The sequence below is a fragment of the Agelaius tricolor genome, unplaced genomic scaffold (genome assembly GCF_023055355.1).
Source record: "Agelaius tricolor isolate 1412-34295 unplaced genomic scaffold, bAgeTri1.0.p SCAF_17, whole genome shotgun sequence".
Taxonomy (NCBI): Eukaryota; Metazoa; Chordata; class Aves; order Passeriformes; family Icteridae; genus Agelaius; species Agelaius tricolor.
In genome coordinates, this window is record NW_027269277.1 from 6,736,357 (window position 1) to 6,759,535 (window position 23,179).

The 23,179-nt window shown below is 50.5% G+C and overlaps 1 protein-coding gene across 5 annotated transcripts in view; it reads right to left on the reverse strand.

Moving 5' to 3' along the window:
• Positions 1-23,179, reverse strand: part of FHL1 (four and a half LIM domains 1) — a 29,467-nt gene that overhangs the window by 4,520 nt on the left and 1,768 nt on the right. Inside the window, exon 1 of one of the 5 annotated variants that reach the window (XM_071442279.1) lies at positions 7,111-7,396. The exons of the other annotated variants lie outside the window; for them this stretch is intronic. The gene's annotated coding sequence lies outside the window, so the exon portion shown is untranslated. Of the gene's footprint in view, positions 1-7,110; positions 7,397-23,179 lie in introns of those variants that run through there. 5 annotated transcript variants of the gene reach the window in all.

Here is a 23,179-nt window from a genome sequence, read left to right on the forward strand (position 1 = left end):
CATGAGGGGACAGCTCTGAGGGGACAGCCCTGAGGCCCTGACTGAAGCACTCTGACATGGTGCCCACGGTGTAGCTGCCAGGCCCTGCAAGAGCACAGCCATGAGGGGACAGCCCTGAGGCCCTGACTGAAGCACTCTGACATGGTGCCCACGGTGTAGCTGCCAGGCCCTGCAAGAGCACAGCCATGAGGGGACAGCCCTGAGGCCCTGACTGAAGTGCTCTGACATGGTGCCCACGGTGTAGCTGCCAGGCCCTGCAAGAGCACAGCCATGAAGGGACAGCCCCGAGGCCCTGGCAGCTGCTCCAGCCTCCTGGGGCTGTGCAGATCACTGGAAGAAACGTGGCTCAGGAATGAGCATGTGGTGGCTCCTTGATAGGTAAAGGAGCTCCAATCGAGGAGAGCAGAATCCCAAACCAGACTTTTCCCCATCCCCTTGTGAAGTGGAAGGACACTAGGCTGGTTTATTTACACACTGCACATCAAGCAAGGGTAATGACACTGATCACTCCCTGGGAGTCCCTTAGTTGATTACTGCACGCCTCAGTGAGGTCCTGGCTGAGGCACTACATCACTTGTGTGCAGAAATCACCCACAAACACGAGCACAGTGTGACTGTTTCCATGTTTTCAGCCTGAACCCACAGCCAGCTGCAGCCCTCCAAGGCCTTTTATGCTGGATAGTTGTGCAGCTTCCAGCTGCCTCTTTTCACCAGGCTTTCACATATAAAACCATAAGGGAAAAAAAAAATTAAAAAAACAAGAAAAAAATCTGCCTCCATGGAGAGATATTTTTCAGTTCACACCATCAAGGCTCTGCCAAGGTCTGATGTTCCACCACGGCCAGGGAGCTGTCAGGGGGTGTGGGGAATCATGACTGGAGGATTTTCCACTTTGGCTCACACTTTCTCCCCAGACACCTGTCCCTTCCTGCACTCCCAGTCTCCTGCTAATGGCTCCCTCCTTTCCATGCACCCTTCCTCAGCAGAAGCCACCAACACTCTTGCAAGGGGATCCAAGGGCTCTGTCAGGATTTAGAGAATCCTGGACTGGTTTGGGTTTGAAGGAACCTTAAAGATCATGTTGTGCCAAACCCCCTGCTAAGGACAGGGGTGCCAGCCACTACATCAGGTTGCTTAAAGCTGAATCCAGCTTGGCCTGGAGCACTTCCAGGGAGAGAATTCAAGAGTTACAGAAGCCCATGGAGTCCCACAGAGGCAGCTCCATCCCTGCCCTGCCCCTGGTGCCCCTAGAGCCCCAGCACTGCAGAGCCCATTTCCCTGCACAGCCAACACACAGGGACACAGCCTTGAACCTTCTACATCATCACCAACCCGATGGGAAATGTGGCTGTGGTCTGGCAGCAGGGACTGCCAAGAGGAAATGTTCTCTCTTCCTGACAGAGGAAGGGAGGGAAAGGACAGAGTCAGGCCATACAAATTGCTGCTGCCTCCATCACGTGGCCTCACCTTGGACCACCCCACCCAGCCCTGGGGCTACCCTGGAGCCTGTTCCTTACAGAGTTCAGGGGTACCACAGTGCTCATTGCAGCCGTGCTGCTCCCAGCCCAGCACAATCTGCCTTTATACACCAAAGCTGTAGGGGTTCTGGGGTGCAGAGAAGGTGTGTCACTCCTGGCTGTGCCCTCACAACAAGTCAGGGTCAGTGGGACCCTGTTGGGCTCACCCTTGGCTACAGGATGCTCTTGGTCTGCCCTGTTATGGCCTAAGGCTCACAGGATTTTCATGGACACTTGCCCACCCCAGTAATTCCAGATGTACCATCAGCTACAGGGCCCAGCCTCACCAGAGCCCTGCAGCACACCAGGACCAGCCCAACCCTGCAGGGTACAAAGCCAGAGGAGCCTGTACATGAACACTTTGCCATCACAGCACAGCATCTGCCTCATCTGGGCCCAGGAAGAGTGGGACTCACACTGTTACCTTGCAGGCTTTAAAATCCAAGAGTCTTCACACTATCTCCTCTTTGTCGCCCTCTCAATAACATAGATGTATGTTAAGCTGAAGGATTGCTATTTCAGAGAGCAGGACAGAGAGCCATAAAGAAAAGTTTCACATTGGGAGGCTGCAGCAGAGATGGAGGCTCTGTTCACACCCTATTCCTACCCTTAAAACTGACAGAGGCAGGCTGGAGACTGAACTGGTAGGAATTGTACTTTGTGGAGGGATCAAGGTCTGGAAATAATCCCTTGGCAAGGCCAGGGGATGTCATGTCCTGCTGACAAGCACACCAGGGACTTTGAGGTACCTGTTCAAGCAAATGAAACAGATAAACAGCTGGGAAACATGGAAACTATGTGAGCCACCACCAGCTCTGCAGAGCTCTAGCAAGCAAGTGGGTTTTATTTGGAAGAAATACAGTTGCAGAGCCCAGGGCAAATGGTATTGAAATGTCCCTGATCTCAGGTTTAGGGTTGCTTTCAGCCTGATCACATAATCTTGAAAGCATGGCTCAGGGAGCAGCACAACCCCGTGTTCCCATGTAACACATCACCTGCTAATGTGAGACACATTTATCACAGCAGCTCTGCAGCTCCACAGGCAAATTAACACCAGGCTGGAGCCCCCAACTGGGCTGTGCCAGCAGCTTCTGCCTGCCTTATGCCATCTCACACAGCAGAAAGCCCCTCTTGTGCACAGGCAGGAGCATGAATTTGCTTCCAGCTTTTCCAGAGGCTTCCTGCCCTCAGCACTATCATCCCTGAATTCCTGATCTGGAGCCAGGAGAGGCACCTCTGTCCCCTTGCCTGCAGTGAAGATGCAGGGTCCCATTGCCCCTGCAAATGTGCTGGCTGCTGCTGGGCTCTGCTCACCTGTGCCATGTCCAGGGCCCACAGCAGCCACAGAAGCAGGACCAGCCCACCCAGGGTAGGGTGCACAAGAGCCCTGGAAGCCACCAGTGTGTGGCAAAGTGAAGCTCCAGGCCACTAGCAGCTGTGTTGGGACCACCAGATTATTTTCCCCAAATGGAGCAAACATCTGTGGACACTTCAGAGCTCAGGTTCATTTGGTGTCCTACAGATGGTCCCCTCAGCAGCCCTGTCCCCTCTCATGGAAGGTAAACAGAGCAGATATTTCTTGTGCTCTGTATAAAAATAAATGTATTTCTAAAGCCTGCTTGGCAGCAGGTCATGGGTTTGGAGTTGTTTATCTCCTAAATAACCTGCTCACCCTCCAGCTGCACCAGGTCCCCACAGCACAACTTTCCAGAGCTTCCAAGTATATTAACTCTGGCCTGTCTTTACCATCTGGAAAGCAGACAAGTTATGAAACTCAGGGTACACTGGGTATATGGAAAAATCATCACTTCCTTGGGTCTTTTTTCAGTGCCCTCATCATCCCTTCCCATGCAGCAGATGCTGAGCAGAGGGTAGGAATCCACACAGGGGTACAACAGAGCTACAGCAGCCCAAAACCAGGGAGAGCACTCACCAAACCACCACTAAAACCCAGAGCACTGAACCTCTGTGCTTCTTTTCACACTGCTGTGCTGAAAATGAGAGTGGTACATGCAGATGTTTTTGCTGGGAAGTTGCTTGAGCACGAGTTTCTGTGGCTGTACCTTTACACCAGACTATAGCATCTCTGAGGTGACAGCCTGGTCTCTTTTTCAGCCCCAGGAGAATCTCATACCCTGAGGACATGCACTGATCCAAACCCCATGTCAGTCTGACACTGAGGCCATAAAATGGGATTTAGAAAGCAGAGGAAGAGCATGGACAGGCTGGAACTATTCCTCCTCCCAGGCATGTGCAGAAGATTGTTCTGCTGGAGAGAAGCAGGTGAAAACAGCAAGCACAGGCAGCTGGGGGGAGAGGAAAATGCAGAATGTGCCCATCCTTAAATAGTCTAGAGGACCCTCAATAAGATGGAGAAAAATGCAGCCATACTTCCAGAAATGAATCTCACTCTAAGCAAGGGATCCCAGTCCCGCCAGCCCTGGCAGGGTGGTCTCTAAATGTAGCTCCCTGATGGATTTGGCTACAGCTGGAGGGCAGAAGGCCAGGCCAGTGGCCTTCTCAGATATCAGGGTATTTGGCACAAAGACCCACTGGAATACAACCCTAACATTTACCTGACCACAGAGGTGCCAGTTTGCCACTTGTCCCCTGAAAGCATCTTCTACTCCACAAAAACAGCCCTTGGACAGCCACACCTTCCATCCTTCAGAGACCTCAAACACTTGGGCCCCAAGGGCCACCAACACCAAGCAGACACAGGGCTGCCTGAGGGTCAGGGCCACCTCTGCACCCTGCAGCACAGCCAGCTTTGGGATGGAAAGGATACAGACCTAAGCAGTGCCACCCCACAAAAACTGCTGCACCCACACAACCCCTGCGTCCTGCTGGGCTCCTGCACCACCCTGGGCTGGTTCATCCCAGTTCAGCCAAAAACCCAAAGCAGCATCACAGTGGTTTGCACAATAAATGGAACCAAAGCACTCAGGGAAGGAAGCTGAAGCACAGCTGATAAGCAAAGCACTTAGCACAGGCTATGTGTTAATGTCTCTGGGGAATATGTTTAAATGTGATAAACCACCAAGGAAGAACTTGAAGTGTAGTCTCTATACACAACCAGAGAGATGTGTACTTACGCTTCACAGATTATTCTGCCACTTAAGAAAGAAGATGAAGCTGAAGTTGTTAACCCTCTGCCCTACACACAGTTGCATATGGAAGAAAAAGAGCTTTTTGATTCTACATTAGTTTTGTTTTTTCTCAGCAGACTGAGTACACAGCCCCACTCTGCCAGGCACTGGCTACACCTGCCTGTTTCAGATCAGTGCTGGCAGCCCTGCTCTGTCACCTGAGTTACTATTCTCAGCATTCCTCTATGCAAGGTCGCATGCTTTGCTATAAATACCTGGGGAACCCTTAAAAGAAGGGTCCTGTTAATCCCAAATGCAAAGTGACACTCAGGACTGCACTGGCACAATGCCCTGGGCAACAAACATTTGCAAAGCCCAAGAAAAGAAAGAAAAGAAATCTCTTGTAGGTCCTTTTTGCTGGGAGGGTTGAAAATACCAGAGCTGTGCTCTCCCACTGCCAGGCTGGGGCACGTGCAAGTCTCATACTCTATAATTCAAAAATTAATCTGTTGATAAAAGGAAAGCTTCTTTATTTAGAGCAAGAACAGCTCCAAGTTCCTCAGGCACTTGCCAAAAACATTCCCTACGGTCCTATTGCCACCATGTGTGAGCACATCCCAGTCATTACTAAATCCTCACAGTTCCCCAGGGAAGCAGGGACATGCCATTTATTAAAAATCACTGGCCCAGCCCTGCAAACACTTTCCCCAGGGATTGCTTTGGCATTCAGTGAAGGCTAACGAGACACCACTGCCTCAAGTAAGGCTGAGCACTTCAGGCAGAGTTTAAGCAACAAAGCCCAAACCTTTCAAAACAAAACAAATCCTGGTCAGTAACTAACTCTGTGGCTGCATTAAGCTTTGCCCTTTGAGACTCCCCTGTTGTGTTCCCAGCTAAGCACTGGTCTGCCCCACCTCAGCAGCTGGATGCTCTTCTTACACCCAGGTGCTCCCAGGTGCCAAAATGAGATTTCCTCCTGCTCTGGAGGACCCAGCCTCACCCTGAGCAGGCACTGTGATACCCCCACAGCTGCCCTGGGGTTCCCAGTGGTCTGCAGGATCAGACACTGTGCTGTGACTCTTTGGCAGAGCAGTCCAACCTCATCATCTGCTCAGAACACCCTGCAGCATTTTATATCACAGCACAGCATCAAATCTGGGGTGAGTTCTTGCTCCAGGGGACGTCCCCTGAGGAAGATGAGAAAGAAAAAATTATATAGCTGGGAGTGTAATGGAAGGATGCTACAAGCATTGCTCAGTCTTGTGGGGTGAAGTTAAACATCTTCTTACATCAAATGATACCACAGAAGTCAGATTTTACTCACAGTGATGCCCTGCATAACATGTATGTGCATCCCACCAGCAAATCCTGAGCAGTTACGTGCTGTGCAAGCAGCCTCAGGTGTGTGCCTCAGCCTGGGAAGGTGAGCAGGGAGCTGAGCAGCAAACTGTGCCTCTTCTGCCCAGCTTTGAGGAGGCTCTCTGTGCCCAAGTCTCAGGAGCACCCCTGGCTCCTGGTGTGCAGCAGCTGAGTTTGGTGCCCACAGGAGCTGTGCCCACCCTGTCCCCAGCACATCCACCCTCGGGGCTGTGTCTCACCAAGAGACACAATGGCACTGCCTCTGTGCTGTGGGGCTGTGAATGCACCCTGGATATGCACAAAAACAGCTGCTAAGAGGGAGATGGGCTTTCAAAATTCCCAAAGAGCTTCTGATTGTCTTCAGCTGCAGGGCTAGAGGAATGAGTCAGGATGGGAAGACACCCATCCTGACATGTAAAATATGATCTCAAGATTCCTGTCAGTGTTAATGGAAAAATTAACATTTTCCTATCACTGGTAAGGGTCAGCCCATCTGAACTAAAAGATAAACAGAGAAGAGGGACTAACCACAAACTTCTCACCAGAGCAGAGCAAACCATCTGGGTTTACACTCTGGTCTCCCCTCTGCCCTGGGTTTCTCTGCTTACTGCAATAAACTTGCAGCAAGGAGGAGCATTGTTCCCCATTTTCACCACATCTTGATCAAATATCAGCTGAGCCCCAGCCTTCCCACAGCAGCAGATAGAAAAACATTTAAAATCCAATGCATTTTACAAAACAAACAAGGCCAGCACCAGCCCTGTGCTCCAGCACCAGTCTCCCACTGTTATCAGCCCATTTGCCATCAGGAGTTACAGCTGCAGATTGCTGAGGTTTCAGTCTGCATTCTGAGTTATTTCTCTGGCACAGGAGCCTTTTGGCAAAACCTTCCTCCCCATTCACCAGGTGTGCTCCCCCAACACCTGGCAGCACAGCCACTTTACCTGTGTGCCTGTGGAAAGCCATGGTCAGCAGCCCAAAGTCACCAGCAGCCCCTCAGGTAATGGAGTTCACAGGCTGATAAGGAGCTGCCCCATTTGATAACATATATTTAAATGGAGGCTATTAATATGGACAGGACTCCTACCAGATGTCCACTCCCCTCCCCAGAGATCTCAACCTTAATCCCCCTTGGAAATTCTTACCATTTTAGGTGATCTGAGGGAGAAGAATAGGATCCTGAGACCTCTAGGTCTCTGCAGGCAACAGTCAAATACCTGCCCAGCTACTCAGCACCCAAATTAGTCCCAAAGGCAGAATGAACTCATGAACTTGACCCCATGCTGGTACTATTTGGCCTTGGCTTTAGAGTGAGATTGTGTCTCGTCGCAGTCCTGAGCTAAATTCCAGACCCAACACGAACGCTGCTCTGCCATGGCTGAAGGGAAGAGGTGATCACAGCCCTGTGGGGGCCAGAGGGGCTGCAGCCCCAAGAGCCAGCAAAGGGCTGTCTTCTGGCCCAGGAAGGATGTGGCTGTACCCCAGAGGACTCAGCTGACTGCCCACAGAAATACCAGCACATACATTCACGGGTGGGTTGGATTTACTCTCAACATGGAGGTCATGCTGAAGTTTCACTGCCAGTAAAACTGCCATTCCTGGTCCTTCCCCAGCTTTTTCCTTAAGGAAGCTCACAGCATTAACTGCTCACAGGGAGCAAATCCCTGAAGAGCAGCACTGAGAAAGATGGGTGTGATGATATGGGGCTTCTCTAGCATCTAGCATGGCTTTAGAGGCACTGGCTCATGCCTCTGTCCTCTGGACTCAGGTGTCCCCAAAGCTCTCAGGAAGATCCCAGCTCCATGGCTCCAGCTGACCTGTTTCCACCCAAATCACATCAGGAGGAAAGGGAGCTGTGGCTCAGGTCACTCCTGTGGGGACCCCCAGGCTGCAGCAGCCCCCCAGCCCTGCACTCACCCTGGGTTATGCAACTGCTGGGGACGCTCAGGGCTGGGGGCCAGGGAGGCCCAGCTGCTAATCCTGCCTCCCACTGACGCACTGCACAGCCGTGGGAAAGTCACTGAACCTCCCTGACAGCCACTGGGAAGAGCCAATGTTTATCATTCCTTCCAGGGAGCCCATGGTGGTGGTGTCTGGCCTCTGAAGAGCAGCCCTGCTACAGCCAGGAACATCTCTGCTTCCCAGGAGCTCCTCAGTCACACATGCACAGTCTCCAGCCTCAGCACTGGCCTTGGTGAGCCCCTGAGCCTCCACACCCATCTTAGCCACCCAGGTAGCACAACCACAAGCTCAGCATCTCACCAGCATCCTGACATCTCCAAGTTTCCACCATGGCCTGGAAAAGGCCACTCTTGACAGCATGGCATTCCAAAAGAGCTCAGCATGGATCCACTGGTGCAGCAGATTGAGGCTGGGACGTGCTAAAATACTGATGCACTGAAACACTTTGGCAAGGAAAAACCCAATGTTATTCTGCCCCAGCTCATCTATAAACTGCAGCAAATTGTTTGCATAATTCAGATGGCAACAGGAACCCTAACAACTGGTATTTTCCTGTTCTAATCTTGCTGTGCACAGTGTAATATTTACAGACATGAGTTCATTTTTGGCAATGCACGTAGAGTTTGCACCATTAACCATTCTCATTCCTTTCCAGCTTCCTACACAAAGCCCTGGCACCTTCCCACCCAGCTGTCATTTCCTGCTTTCCCCAGAATGCCCAGGTATTCCCAGCAGAAGCCTTGGCTCCCATCCTGGCTGATGGGCAGAGTCTCTGTGATGCCAGCCCTGCCACGCCCCGAGCGGAGGTGGCTGCAGCCAGCAGCACTTTGGAGCTGCAGAGGGCTCTGGAGAGCAGGGACAGACACTTGGGTGGCATTTCATGTGCACAAACACACGTGTGTCCACAGCACCACGACAGGCTTGGGCTGGAGGAGAGAAGAGAGGGAGAAAGTTTGGCCAAGAAACAGGAGGAAGACCCAGAAGCGTGGATGCCTATGGAGCTCCCTGGCACAGCTCACTCTGCAAAGCCCCAGAGCAGACTTTAATTAAAGGCCATTCTGTTTGAATCTCTGGCCTCCTGGTCCAGCAGCAGGAATGGAACAACCTTACTGCTGCTCTTAGGTTCTTGCCTGGTTATTGCCAGATAACTTTGGACAATTAATTCCTTTTTCCTTCCCAAGACTCTCCTCATCCACACAAACCCAGGTGATTAAACACAGAGGCGCTGCAGGTGTAGCACAAGTGCCAAGGAGAGACATCAATGCCCCATGAAACCTGTCAAGGAGCAGACACCTCCAGGAGATAGAGGGTGCCCCAGAATGGAGCTGTGCCAGTCCTGCCTGAGCCCTTGTCTGTGCACCAGGCACTCACAGGACCCAGAGGAAAGAGTGCTACAAATACACCAGTGAGGGCACAGCAGGGCACAGCAGGCTTGGGATGTCATGTTTTTAACATTAAACCTGCCCTGTAGGTTTTCCAGGTAGCTGCCCTGGACACACTGATCCCACCCAGCAGGTCTGACTGCAGAGCAGCATGGCTGGGCCATAGTGTCATCCACTGGGATAAACAAATGATTCACGTTGTGATTTCCAGAGTATTTTCTTGCCCTAAGAATCCCGCCAGAAAAGGTCTTGGTCTCTCAGCTTGCTCACACATCCTGCTGTCATTCAACAGGCAGAAACTCCTAAAGAGAGCTGTTCTAAGTCAGGCATTGGTGAACTATTAGTCACCATGATCAAAGAAAGCAGCAGTAAATACGAGCAGCAGAGCACCTGTGCACCTCCTAAAGTAATGCTGTGCCTCCTGCTTCCATACATGCTGTTGGCAATGCACAGTGCACCTGCACAGAAGAGCACACTGCCATTCACCAGGCTCCCCAGGAAATGAGAGTCCCACATTGCTCCCTACCCTTCCTGTCCTGAGGGCAGATCAATTCTTTTTTAATTTTTTTTTTTTTGTCTCAGATTACATGAGTGTGTCTTCCCACAGCAAAGCACTCCTGCCCAAGAGATCTCAGTTATAAACTTCCTTGGCTCTTCTGAGGCAGAAATAAAACAGTTTTTAAAAAACATTTCTTTGTTTTAGTATAAAGACAAAGTTTGCAGGAAGACCACCAATAAGAGAGTTTGGTTTGAGAGGAGAGAGGACATAGATACAGCTCTCTCCAAGGAAAAGACCTCTGCAGCTGTAGCTGATCCATCAGAGAGACATAAGAGACCCCAGTGACACCGAAATGCTGGACAGGTTTGGCACCAGGACTGGCACTGGGGGCTGATCCAGCTCTCCAAGCACTCAGTATCCAACACTGGCAGCAGGCACTGCAGGGCAGTGTTTGCACATCAGCCACAGAGCACTGCCAGGGGATGCTGGTCCCTGTCCCCCCAGCCAGAGACCCTGCCTGACACGCTCACATCTGAACCACAATGGGAATTTTCCACCTTGTCCTTTCAAATCTGAACAGTTTCTGTGTGAAGTATCCCAAAAATGCCCAAAAAGTCTCAAATCCAGCTCTGTGCTCAAAGATGTGCCTGAGCACCCCTGAAGCATCTCACAGGCACTTACAGGAACACAAGGCAGAGACATCTGGGATGTTCCCACATCCAGAGCAAAACCAGCAAGGACATCCCTGCAGGGACAGGGGAGTGAGCACCCCAGGCACCAGGTGAGCCCCTGGTGTTCCCAGGGAACAGCTCACAGGGACAGTAGAGAAGGAAAGTGGCAAGATGTGCAAAAAGCATGATTCTTCCAGGCTGAGCTGCAGCTCACAGCTGGGTCACAGCACTGAGCTGAGCCTTTCAGTGCCAAGGGAAGTCTTTTGGGTCAGCTCTGAAGGTAGGGGTAGAGGAATGTGGAATAGGTTTATAAGGAAGCAGATGCAGGGTGGGCAACATCCAGGAGCTCAGATAGAGTGTGAGTAGAAACAAAAGGCGGAAAAGAAGACAGGATAAGAAGAGGGGGGAAAAGGGATAAGGGCGTAGTAATAGGAAGGAATGGTCAGAGATAACAGAGCTGGAAATAAACTCATCTGAGAAAAAGCAAAACCAGGAAGAGATATAAACCAAGTCCTTCCCCATCTGCCTCCATCCACAGGCTGGACTCTTTCCAGGACTATTCCTGTGGCAGCTCCAAATTTATTTCCCTGCTGCCATCTGCTCTGTGGCTCCCCTCCACACACGCTCCTGACTGGCACTTCTTCCCTTCACCTGTTGCTGACATGGCAGACCTCTCACTGCTGCTGGGAGCCAAGTGACTCTGGGGCCTGGGGGAGTGTCTGTGCATAAATCAGGAGCTGCTTTGTAGTCCCAAGGCTTTGTTCAGCTCCTGCTCCCCATGCTGGCTATGGCAGTAGGGTTGGATACAGGCATCAAACAGCCCCATGGCAGCCCCAGGCTCCAGAGAAGACTGGGGAGAGGAGAGACTGCAGCAGGTGCTGGGCAGAGCTGGCTTTGGATCAGCTTCAAAATAAAGTAAATTTCCTCCTATCCCTGCTCCTCTTTCTTGCATTACAGATAAGATGCCAAGGCTGCATCTCCCAGCACCAAGGATGTTGAGTGCCTGCTGTAGTCCCAACAGTTAGATTTAGACCTTCAGTGCAAACTCAAAAAGGAACAGCCTCAAAAGGCTGAAGATTTTTTAAAAATCTCTTAGAAAGACAGATGTCTTAGTCTTTGAACGCCCTTGCTTAAACGTGAGCCATGTTTCTCTTCCCAGCTCTGTCTGCCAAGTCCCTCTGCTGTGAGTGTCAGGCACTGGGCTGGAGGCTCAGCAGGCTGCCCACAGCCCCCTTCATGGACTGCAAGGTGAAGACCACAGGTGTGAACACGGCCATGAAGGTCACACAACCCTGAGGGGAGACAAAGACTTCCTCTACCCCCCTTGGGAGACAGGGCCACATGTACTGCCAAGACTGGTCTGATTCAGAAGCCTCCCAAGAGCAGCAGGCTCATAATTGGGCTAAAAATCTTCAAATACTGCACTTACCTCTTCCTCCCCAGCAGCCCTACAACTGTGTCATACACAGACCAACCCAGCAGTGCTGTGGTGACTCTCAGTCCCTTCTGCCAGGTGCTGTGTCCTGGGAGGAGCCATGGGGCCCACCAGCTGCACCACAACTCAGTTATTCCCCAGCCTATTACCCCAAAGCTTCACACCTGGGGCAGTGCAGCTCCTTAGGGCCATCTTGGCCAACTTTAGGTCTTTCTTTTTTCAAGTTCAGTTGCACTCATGGGCAGGGGGAATGACCAGTGGAGCCAAATGTGAGGCAGATATTTGCCTGTCACAGCTTTCCCCCTGTGGCTTATCCCTGGCTTCAGAGCTGAGAAAAATAACTCAAGTCCCTGTCAAATAAATACTACAGTGACCCAGCCAGGCAGCACAGCAATCTTTCCCAGGACAGATGAGGTGTGAGGAACAGGCACAGCAATATAATCCTGCCATACCCACACAATAAATGCTCATGTCAGGGCTTCACCAAGCAGTGAGTGAGCCATCACTGAAATAATATTTCACAGTGTCCAGCAGGCACTCTGCACTTCCAGTAGCTCCCAGTTCCTTCTCATGGGCACAGCAGCTGGCTGGGCAGTGCTCTGCCTCAGTGAGGGTAAACAGCTCACTGTGGAGCTCATGGAAGGAAGTTCAGCCACTGGTTTGCTTCACTGTTTGAAAGCTGGGTCATTCCTTGGAAATCTACCCAGACATCAGCCACAACACACACAGTCTCCAGCATCCCCTACACCCTCCTATGCTCATCCAACAGGACCTGGCAGCAAGGAAGACTCACAAGGTGGGTGCTGCAGGCTCTGCCCAAGCTCTTCCTCCAAAGCCTGGAAATGCTTTCTGTGTGATGTTTTCTAGCAAAATACCACATCCCCAGGAAGCTGCTGGGCAGATAGCTCTGCAGACCTCCAACCTCTGCCCACACAGGACAGGGGCCAAGCCAAATCCCCACACCAGCAGTGCTCTGTGGCACCAAGGAGCATTGGTATTTCCCCTTACAGACCTTGATTTTCAGGGGAGAAGAAGAAAGGGCTGTTTGTGGGTGGACTGTGATTCTGGCAAAACATTCTCCAGAAATTCAGCACGTGAGAGACACTGAGGATAGAAAACATCAGCTCAGGTGGTCAGAGAAGGGCAAAGCAAAAGCCCTCAGGAAAGGGCTGCCTGGCCAAGGGTGAAGACAGGCCACCTCTTTGATGAGGACGTGCCCTTCCAAGCATTGGCATGCCAGTTGGGAAGACTCCCTGGCATCCAGCACACCATCAAAGCACTGCCCAAACTTGGCACAGGCCACAGGGCCATGCCCTCAGCACTGATTTAGAGCTGCAGAGCCAGCACTGGCACATGCTTTAGCAGGAGAAGCAGCCCAACACCCTGGGCAGGACAGTCCCCTCGAGCAAGATCAACACTTGGCTGTCTGCACCCTCAGTTGTTAGCCAGAGCTGGTGGCTGAAAGGACCAGATCACACTTGTTATGTGGCCATTTTAAAAATAACCTTTCCCAAAGCCCCACAGTGCATAACCCTGTGTCTGTCTCAGCTCCAGGAGCTGAAGGGATCAGCTTGCAGGGCTGATGGGTATTTTTGGGCACTCTGACTAATTGTCAGGACATATGCTGAGCATTCTTTACAAGGAAAAAACAAAGCTGCAAAGTCTCCTCCAGCAAGGCCTAAGGGGTTGGATTAGTCACAAGAGTTATTTTCATAAACCTCTACTTTAGGAAGTTTGATTTAACTTCCAGCTTCAGATGAGTGCAGTTTAAAATGGAAGAAGAAGTCAACTTCCTGGCACCCCAACACCCACCACAAAAGCCAGGCCAGGCTGGGCCACATTGCACAAGAAGGGCAGGAGAAGTGGAAACTCTTCACTTTGGAGTGGCTTCAGATTCACAACTGCTTCTTTGGCACCATATTGAATATTTTGCCAGTTGTGTATTGTGCCAGTGTCCCCCTTCCTCCCTTCACTCTCAGGAGCTCCCAGCTCAGAGGCTGCAGAGATTTGATGTCAAAGGCCACATCCCCTGAGAGGAGCAGACATCAGCCAGTTCTTGCAAGTTTATTCACCATTAAAAAGACTTGGTTCTAAAAGCAGCCTCTTTGGAGTGGGTTTCCTTTTTGCAGTTCCTTGCTGCTTCTGTCACCAACCTGAGCACCTCAGCAGACTTCACTCAGTGCCACTTTCAGGTACCACTCATCTGTTCACTTTCTCTACACTTACTAAGACAGCAAATAAAGCACCTGTGTGCAACATCTCCACAACACCCTGCACACACAGGCCGGAGCAGCCCATGTTTCCCCAGCACTTTGCTCTCCCTTTCAGCCCAGAAGATCTTTGGGATGTTTGAAGCCCCACTGCTGTCTCAGTCCCTGAACTTGTGCTTACCCCTTTTCCTGGTAAATATCAAACCTTGCTCTTCTCATTCAGCAGACACACTGCACCAGCAGCACACACATCTCAAGATGACAAGAGCTCTCTGAAGTCTCCACCAGTGCTCTCTGTACATTTTCCCCTGAGCTGCAGAGCAATTTCCACTGAGGATAAGTGTTGTCAATTCAATTTCTAATAACGACATTAAAATGTATGAGCCATTTATCTGGAGTCAGGGATAATATTTTCAAAGTGCCTGTGTGATACAGGAATGTAAATCTCATTTTTCATAAAGTGACAGGAGCCTGGGTCTCTCTGGAAATATGTCAGATCAGAGCTGGGCAAGGACTGCACAGGAAAGCTTTACCTGTGGGGCTGGTTAGAAAACACAGGCTCAAATGTTAAAAGAAAAAAAAAAAAGGAACAAATAGCTTTAAATCTTTCATCAGGGTTAGGTTTCAATTTCAGCCAAAACCAGAGTCCCAGCCCAGAATGGTTTTCAGAGCCCTGCCCTGGTTTGTGGTATCCCAGCTGAGTGTCATTATCTTCAGGATAGAGAGGGATCTGCTGTTTTGGAGAGGGAAGCAGGGGAATTCTCCTCCCCAATATACTCCCACTCCAGTTTTTTGGTAACCTAGCAAAATTTGAGTTCCTTTAGTGTCTTGGAAACATTAAGATCAGTACTCGGTAGGAGACAGCTCGGGCCAAAGGAGGGTGGGGGGTGAGGTTACTGAAACTGCTAAATTTAATACCTTCATTTCCCCCCTGCACCAGGCCAGGACATTCAGAGCCAAGGGAAGGGCTCCTCTCCTCTGCCAAGTGTCTCACAGCAGCTCTCATGCTACTGCATTTCTACCAGTGCTGACTCTTGGAGCAATGGGCAGAGCCTGTGAGTGGGTACATTCACTAAACACAAACTTCAGAAAAAGAAAAGTGAGATACTTAAAAGAATGTTTGATTTTAAACATTGAAATAAACCAACTGGAGCTGGTAAAAGTGCTTGTGTGTTTGATTAAGCCATCCCCTGCTCTGGGATGGATTCAGGCCCAAAAATTATTTTGTTTTCTTTCTCAAGTAGCAGAGAGACAATAAATTCAGGGACAATGAGCAACACAGTCTGCAAAGAGAAACAGCCCTTCTCAACACAATCACTGCAAGCTCTGCAACTACTGCCCACATCCAGCCATTAGAGATGGGCTCCATGTGAGAAAAGCAGTGCTAATTGCATACAAATGCCAGAGAAAACTGTCAAAAAGCTAAACCAGATGTGAAACAGTGGTTTGCCTTCTTTGAAAACCAGCTTGTGCAACTGCATTTCACGAGAGCCCACAAGCACCACTTCCCTCTGGGAATGCTGCAGGACAATGGGGAAAGGGTGAGGTTTCCAAATCATGTAGGGTTTTCCTGCAACAGCAAGGACTCTGCTGTCCCTTTGGTAAAGTTTTACCCCTTGAGACACTCCCAGCTGTGCTAGAAGGAAGCCTGGTAGGAGCCTTGCCTGCTTTGTGCTGGGGCTGAGCAAGGTTAGGCTTGGTCCTGGATCTGCAAAGAACAGCAGTGGGTTGAGTCACCCAGAGACAGCCAAAAGGCAAACACACCTTGGTACCAAGAAGGTGAAGCACTGGGGGAGGACACAGGGTAGACCTGCAGGGATGCCTGTCCTGCTCCCAAATGTTAACATCCAGTGCTGCACCCCACAGAAAAGAGGTGACACAAAGGAACATCAGACAAGCAGTGTCTCATCTCCAAAGAGATGCTGAAAGCAGAAGATAAAATGCTGCATGTGGCATTTGCAGGTTTTAAAGTTTTTCAGCATCCTGCCCAGCTCAGGTCTGGGCAGTTTGGGGTCCTGGTGGCTGGGGCACAGGGCTGTGCCATGCAGCAGGGGGACATGGACTCAAGGCCAGCCCCTGGGACAGCCCAGGCACACCAGAGCACTGCCCACCCTGCAGCTGTACAAGGTGAATTCATGTCTGTCTCACCCAGATCTCACTCAGCTCTAAGTCCCCACATGAAAATCACCTTCTTTCAAATGCCAGACTGCTCCAAGCACCAGGCTCTCCTGAAGCCTCTGCCTGAAGCTGATGGCTGAATGCACTGGTGGCACTGAGAGCTGCAGGTCATGCTGAGGGGCTTGGTCATGTCACCAAAGCATTTCCCACATGGCTCCAGAAAGGAGCTGGAAAAATCCACCCACAGCCCTTGAAGGGACTTGCAAGAACACATAATTTACAGATCTCTCATGACTGTAAAATTATAATAAAAGACTTCCAAAATACAAAATACCCCTGCTGAAACCAATCTCTTTGTATAGATGCAACCTCCATCCCTTGTTTCAGAAAGCTATGATGTTAATCCAAAAAAAGGATCATGTTTTTTCATCATGTGAGTAGGTTCACAGATCATTTTTCACGGGCTCAGCTTTTGTTTGCATTTGTGCTGTTGATAATTGTTCCCTGTTTTCACGCACTGGTAATTATGTCTTTAAAGATTTGCTGAAATCCATCAGTGGGCCTCTGGTAAGGAGCTGATGCATTGCTTCATCAAGACAGGTGATATTCTCAGGTATTTCTACACAACTTCATGTATTTGATAATTCAGCAGTGGGAAGCAAAACCCATGCAGAGACCACTGCCACAGCTTTGTCAGCCTCCTCCTGCAGCACCATGTGCAGAGGGACAGGCAGTGCTTCCTCCTACAGACAGAGCTTTTCAGTTCAGAGTTGTACTTCTTCAGAAAATTCGAGTCTGTTGAATGGAGTGCATCTGGAAACGTCTCTGTCCTAGCAGAGAAAGGTGCAGGGTGATACAGGAGCCCTTCCAGGGCTGCCAAGGGACTGAGAGCAGCACAGCCTCCTTATCCTGCCTCTCTCAGGCACCGCTGGCACTCCACCAGAGCCCCCTCCATCATCCCAGAAATGCCATCTCTGCTCCCACAGTGCCCTGGCAGCAGGGGACTCCAAAACTCCGGTCCTGACCTGCTTAAACTGGGGACATTTCGGGGCAAAATATTGCCAGAGCCCAAATGTTCCATCTCCTGCCCCAGGTGCATTGCAGAAGAGGATGAGGTTTTTCCAAGCCCTTGCTCCAGCCCCTGGGGCAGCAGCAGGGAGAGGCCTGGCCTGTCAGTGCTCCTGCCTAAGCAGCTGCTGAGAACCAGCCCTCACCTACAGGTCAAGGATCTCAGTTTCCCCACAATCCTTTCCCAGGGAGAAGTTTGCAGGACAGGGGAGATGGCAGAGAAGCCACCTTTGCAGCACCTGAACCCAGCCCCGAGGCTCTCCAGCCCACAGTCCCCGAGGAATGTCACTGCCACGCTTCCAGGAATTGTGAAAGCCCTGTCTCAGCAGCCAGCCTCACGCAGCATCCCCTGCAGGATCTCACTGACAAGGCAAAAGCTTTTTGGCAGAGCAGCTCCCAGAGCATCCAAATGTCCCCGGAGCCGCCGGCATTCCTGGCGCTGCCCCCCCTTCCCTTCCCTTCCCCCGGCTGCTCCAGGGATGAGCTCATCGCTATTTCAGGTTGAATTTGCACTTGGCAATCTCCCTGGTAACCAAAACAACTTACTCCCGGTTTATGGGAGATTTATTGGTTGTTTGGTTCGGTGTCTAGAGGAGCGCACGGAGGTTTCCCGCACCGGAGAGGGGCTGGGGGAGGGCAGGGAGGGCAGGGGATGCTCCCAGCCGTGCCCCTGAGATGGTGCTGGGAGCCCTGCAGGGCAGGGAAAGCTGCCTTCAGCTCACCCCAGCCACATGGAACCGAGGAAAGGAGCCGTGGGGCACGGCTTTCACCCACACACACCACAGGTGAGCCCTTAGGGCAGCCCCTGCCAACCCAAAGCAGTGTTACAGCCTCTGCTGCACATCAGAGTCACCACAGGGATGCTGTTTGCAATCCTCTCCAGCCAAAAATCAGCAAATCTTTCCCTAAACAGGAATGGTGAGTCCCCCACCCACTGCAAGAAGCCCATCCTACCACAGGGACAGATCCAGAGTGGAAGTTTCCACCTTTGGTTGTAAATCATAAGAGAGAAAGGAATATTATGGCAAGGGGTGGATGACATATTCTGGCATCCACTAAAGCAAATCCAGACAGAATTTAACAGATTTGCATCCCCAGTGGGTGCCCTTGTGCTGCTGTGAGGTGAACGTGGGCTGCTCTCCCATCCTGATCCCATCCTGGCCCTTTCCAGAGGCAGCACTGAAATCAATTTATACACAAAGAGCATTCACCTGGCAGGCTGTGCCCTGGGGAGCATGGCTGCCTCTCAATGGGCAGAGCAAGGGCAGGCAGGAAACTGTATTTGCTTGTGTTGAGTGAAATACACAGCTCTGTGCATTTTTAATGTGAGATGAAACGAGAGGGAGAGGGAGGGAAATCCTTGCACCCTGGGCTGTCCATCAGTGCTTCTCACAGTACTGTCAGAAGCAGGAGCACATCAGGACAATGCTCAGACATCACCAGGGAATTTGTAAGTGGAAGCAAAGCCACTCAGTCTCCTGATTACAATCTCAAATTACTCAATCCAGATGAGGACCACACACCTGTGTTCTGGACGTGCTGTCTGTGTTTGCATTCCCTGAAACCACAGGCTGCCCTGTGGTTAATGCTGTACTAAAGAGCAGCACACAGTGCCAGGCCCCTGGAATGCTCCTGGGATCCTGACACTGCCTCTGTGGGCTCGTGAACTGAGCAGGCATCAGTCAGAAACTCAAACTCATCTACTGGATGAGGTAAATCAAGCTAGAAAAATCTCTGTAGCACACAGCAAGAGCACTGTGAGTGCACACAGCTGTCCCCAGGCAGCAGTTTCCTGGGATGCTGCAGCCCTGGGGATGACACACCTCCCAGGAATTTTAAAGAGCTCTCTGCTATCTCAGTGCAACGAGATGAGGGGAAAACCAAGAGGCACAGAATGAAGTGCAAAAGGCTCAGGAGTCCAAAAACGAGAGGATAAGACAGGAGCTGGAAAGGGAGGCAGGCAGTGCCTCAGAAGTGACTAATTCCAAACCTTTGCTCCAGTGTTTATTATAGAAAAGAACAGATAAGAAAGGCTGATGGTAACAACTGCCAGGGGCAGCCAGTCCCAAGGTAAACAAGCAGCAAATGCCTTGGGAGCAGCCTGCCAAGTCCAGATGGTTCCCACATCTTGGGGCATTTCTTTAGAAGAAAGGACATCATTTTCTGCCACCCCAGCAACCTCCAGCAGTGGGGGGCTGTATTTAGGGTAGTGTCATAGTCAAGGGAATCTTTGGTCACAGACCACTGGAAGCACATGAGAACTGAATATTCCCTTATGAAGGCTCTGAGGAAGAGCTGGGAGCCAACTCCCTGCAGGAAAGTCAACTAACAACCACTGTGGGCTGGACCAGTCATGGCTTTAGTGTGATTAATCATTTCTATTTTTCTTAGCACAAGAAGAAAGGCATGTCCAGCACTCTGGTTCATATGAGAGAGATTTAAAGGATTGAGTGGATTTTTTGCTCTGTCCAAGCAAAACAGCAAGGGCAATTCTCACTCTGCCAGAAGCTCTGAGCTCCTCTGCAGCTGAGAGCTGGTGTAGCACAAGATCCCTCACACTGGGACAGCTGCTGCAGTGCTAAAGGGACCTTGAAGCAAAATAGGTGAATTATAGATCCCTGTACCAACTGTGCCTCCCTGCAGGAGTCCCTTGCCACATGCAGCACACACAGTCCCTTGTGAACAGGAGTCTTTTAAACCCATCATCTCAGCAGACTGACACCACTGGAGCCAGCCAGTATTTGATTTGAAGCTCCCTCATATGTCAAAGCATCATAAAGCATCATCAATCTGTGAGGCAGATTTCAGTCTCCTCTTTTCCACTCTGCTCATGTCCCCTTTCCAGGGGTGGAAAAGGATTAGTAACAAGAAAGCCAAAAAGCTGCCCTGCAGTGATTCTTCCCAGCAGGATTAGTTTTGCCCTGTTCTCCATTAGATGTCTGGGTGACAAGTGGCATTCTGTACCTGACCCCAACAGGTCACAAATGCAGCAGTGTCCCACCACCTTCAATCCTTCACAGCACAGCCAGCCCTGCAGGAGGGATGCATCCCAAACAACCCCAGCCACTGGGGTCACCTCAAGGGACACAAAAGAGATGAGGCACATCTGTGGAATGTCGAGTGGGTCTTCTGAAAACATCAGTCCAAAGTCAAGAGAGTTTGAATTTCTTATTTACAGAAATAATGCAACTCTGTGACAGCATCCAAACCAAAATTGTAACTCTGCCTGAAAGTTTCCAGCCAGGCACACAGCAAAACAGCTGCCCTTCCACCCTGGATTGCAGCTCCAGAGCTGCCAGGAACCCTGCCCTGGCTCTCCAGCTTCTTCCAGGGAACTCTAGTTCAACCTTTTTTTGAGAGAGTGCTTCCAACCTTGTCTATACCATTCCAGCATGGCTATAATGCAATCCTTGCCCTACTTCGTTATTCTCCAAAGTCTTAAATGTAATTTTAGCCCTGTCTTGCCATAGAACACAGACCCTGTTTCCCATCTATTCTGGTGGATATGAAAGAGCTGGAGAAGCAGAAGAGGGAGCATCTATCTATCTATCTATCTATCTATCTATCTATCTATCTATCTATCTATCTATCTATCTATCTATCCACTCCTTTGTCCCTCAGAGGAGGACTTTGCTCTGGCAGCATCCTTGGCACCACCCATGCCTGGATCACCCTGGAAGCAGCCAGGGCCAGCTCCTGCCCCAGTGAGAGCTGCAGGGAGGGCAAGCACTGCCCCTTCAAGGGCTTCTCTGTGGCTTTCAGCAGCAGCTCAGAGCACAGCAAAGCCCTTGCAGGAAGTGCTGAGAGCAGCCAAATGAGCCATTTCTGGTAGGAGAGTTTTACCTACAGGCCTGGGGAGGTTTCACAGAGAGAAATGCTCATCACACACCAGCCTCAGCCTCTTGGCTCCAATTCATTCCTGCAGAAGCCAGCTGGATGATATTCCCATGTATTCTCTGGGCTGCTCAGCTACAGAAAATCCCAGTTAAAGCACACTGGGGAGAGGAACAAGCTGGGCTCTGTCCTGTCTCTGAACCCCAGGGAAGCCTCAGTCCTTTGGTCCTACACCCATCCAAGGGGCTGTAAACAGGGTTTTAGTGGACCCAAGGACAAAAGGACTGAGGCCAGAATACATGACACAGTCCTTCCAAAACCACACTGCAGAAGTGGAAGCATGCATTTATCTAAATAACATTTAATTCTTTAGAGTCACAGAGTCTCAAGAGCCATCTGCTTAAAACTCCTCTCCAAACAGAGTATCTAAGTGAAATATGAGGTCTCTTTCTTCCTCCCACACTCCCTCTGCCAAAATCAGACACAAAATGACTGATCTCAGACATTTCTGCTTTGTTGCTTTCCCTGTCTGTATTTCTATAACACAGAAATGAAATAAAAAGCAATCCAAATGAATCAGGCTGTAGTATTTTGACTTACAATGTATTTTTTAAATGAAATCACAGGTCAGTTCTGGGAAGGTTTATTATATAGACATGATCTCTATTATCTTTTCAAGCAAAAGTGAGTCCACCCTGCTCAAGGTAAAGAATTTAATCTGAAATCTCAGCTTTGCCACCTTTGCTCTCCCACCAGCAGGGCACAAGGTGACAGTGCCTGGGGACCACGAGGGTGACAGGCAGGCATGGAGTGCTTGGCTCAGCTCCCCACACGTCTGCATCTCCGTGTGACCCCTGAGAGCTGGCACCAGAGCCTGCCCATGGCTCTCCAGGGAGCTGCTCTGATTTAGGAGCAATCAAACCAAAACCAATCAAAAGCCTGAGCAAACTTTGCACATTGCTGGTGGTGAAGCTTTTATTGCTTCATTTAATGCCCCTGGGACTTCAGCACTAAGCAGCACCACAAAAAGGGAAATGCAAAACACAAACTTGTGTTATCCTTGTCCCATCAGCCAAGATCAGGAGAATTTTCTACCTAAACCCCCCAATGCTTCCACTGGCTGGTGAATGAACTTAAAAGAACATAATTCACCCAGGCTGCTGCTGAGGGGACAGTATCATCCTGGCTCACCTCTGCCTCTCTGCTCCCTTTGTGAGAGCTCACCTGCAGAGCTGTGTGCAGCCCTGGGGCCCAGCACAGGAAGGACATGGAGCAAGTCCAGAGGGGACAAGGATGATGTGCTCTGAGGGATGGAGCATCTCTCCTTTGGAGACAGGCTGAGAGAGCTGGGATGGCTCAGCCTGGAGAGGGGAAGGCTCTGGGAAGGCTTTTTTGCCATATTGTATTTCAGTTCTTCAATGGGAAGATGAGAACAAACTTTTTATCAGGGCCTGCTGCAACAGGACAAGGGCAAAGGTTTAAACTGAAACAGGTTAGATCTAGACTAGATATACAGAAGGAAACTTTTACACTGGAAAAACCAGCAAAGTACTGGCACTGGTTGCCCAGAGAGGTGGTAGATGCCCCATCCCTGGAAGTGGTCAAGGCTAGGCTGGACAGGGTTCTGAGCAACCTGGCCTAGTTGAAGATGTCCCTGTGGACTAAACGGCCTTTAAAGGTCCCTTCCAACCAAACTATTCTGTGATACAAAAGGAAGTAAATTCCTTCTTGGGGGCAAGGAGGTCAGTTCCTTAAAGCTTTTGTTGCATCCTAGTGCAGTGGGTGTGGACTGCAAGCCACATTCACGTGATAAGGATTTAGATTACAGGTGAAGGGCATCCTACAGCATCACTCCCCAATCCTCAGACATGAACCTGGCTGGGCTCCCCAGCTGCTTCCCGCCACATATCTGGATTTTCCATTCACAGTACAGCTCGATGGAAAGGCTGCTTCCGAAGTAAAGGCCAGCCAAGACAGGCAGGAGAGTGTTTATTTTCAACTGTTTGAGTACCCTAAACATTGCCTCCTTTTGAAC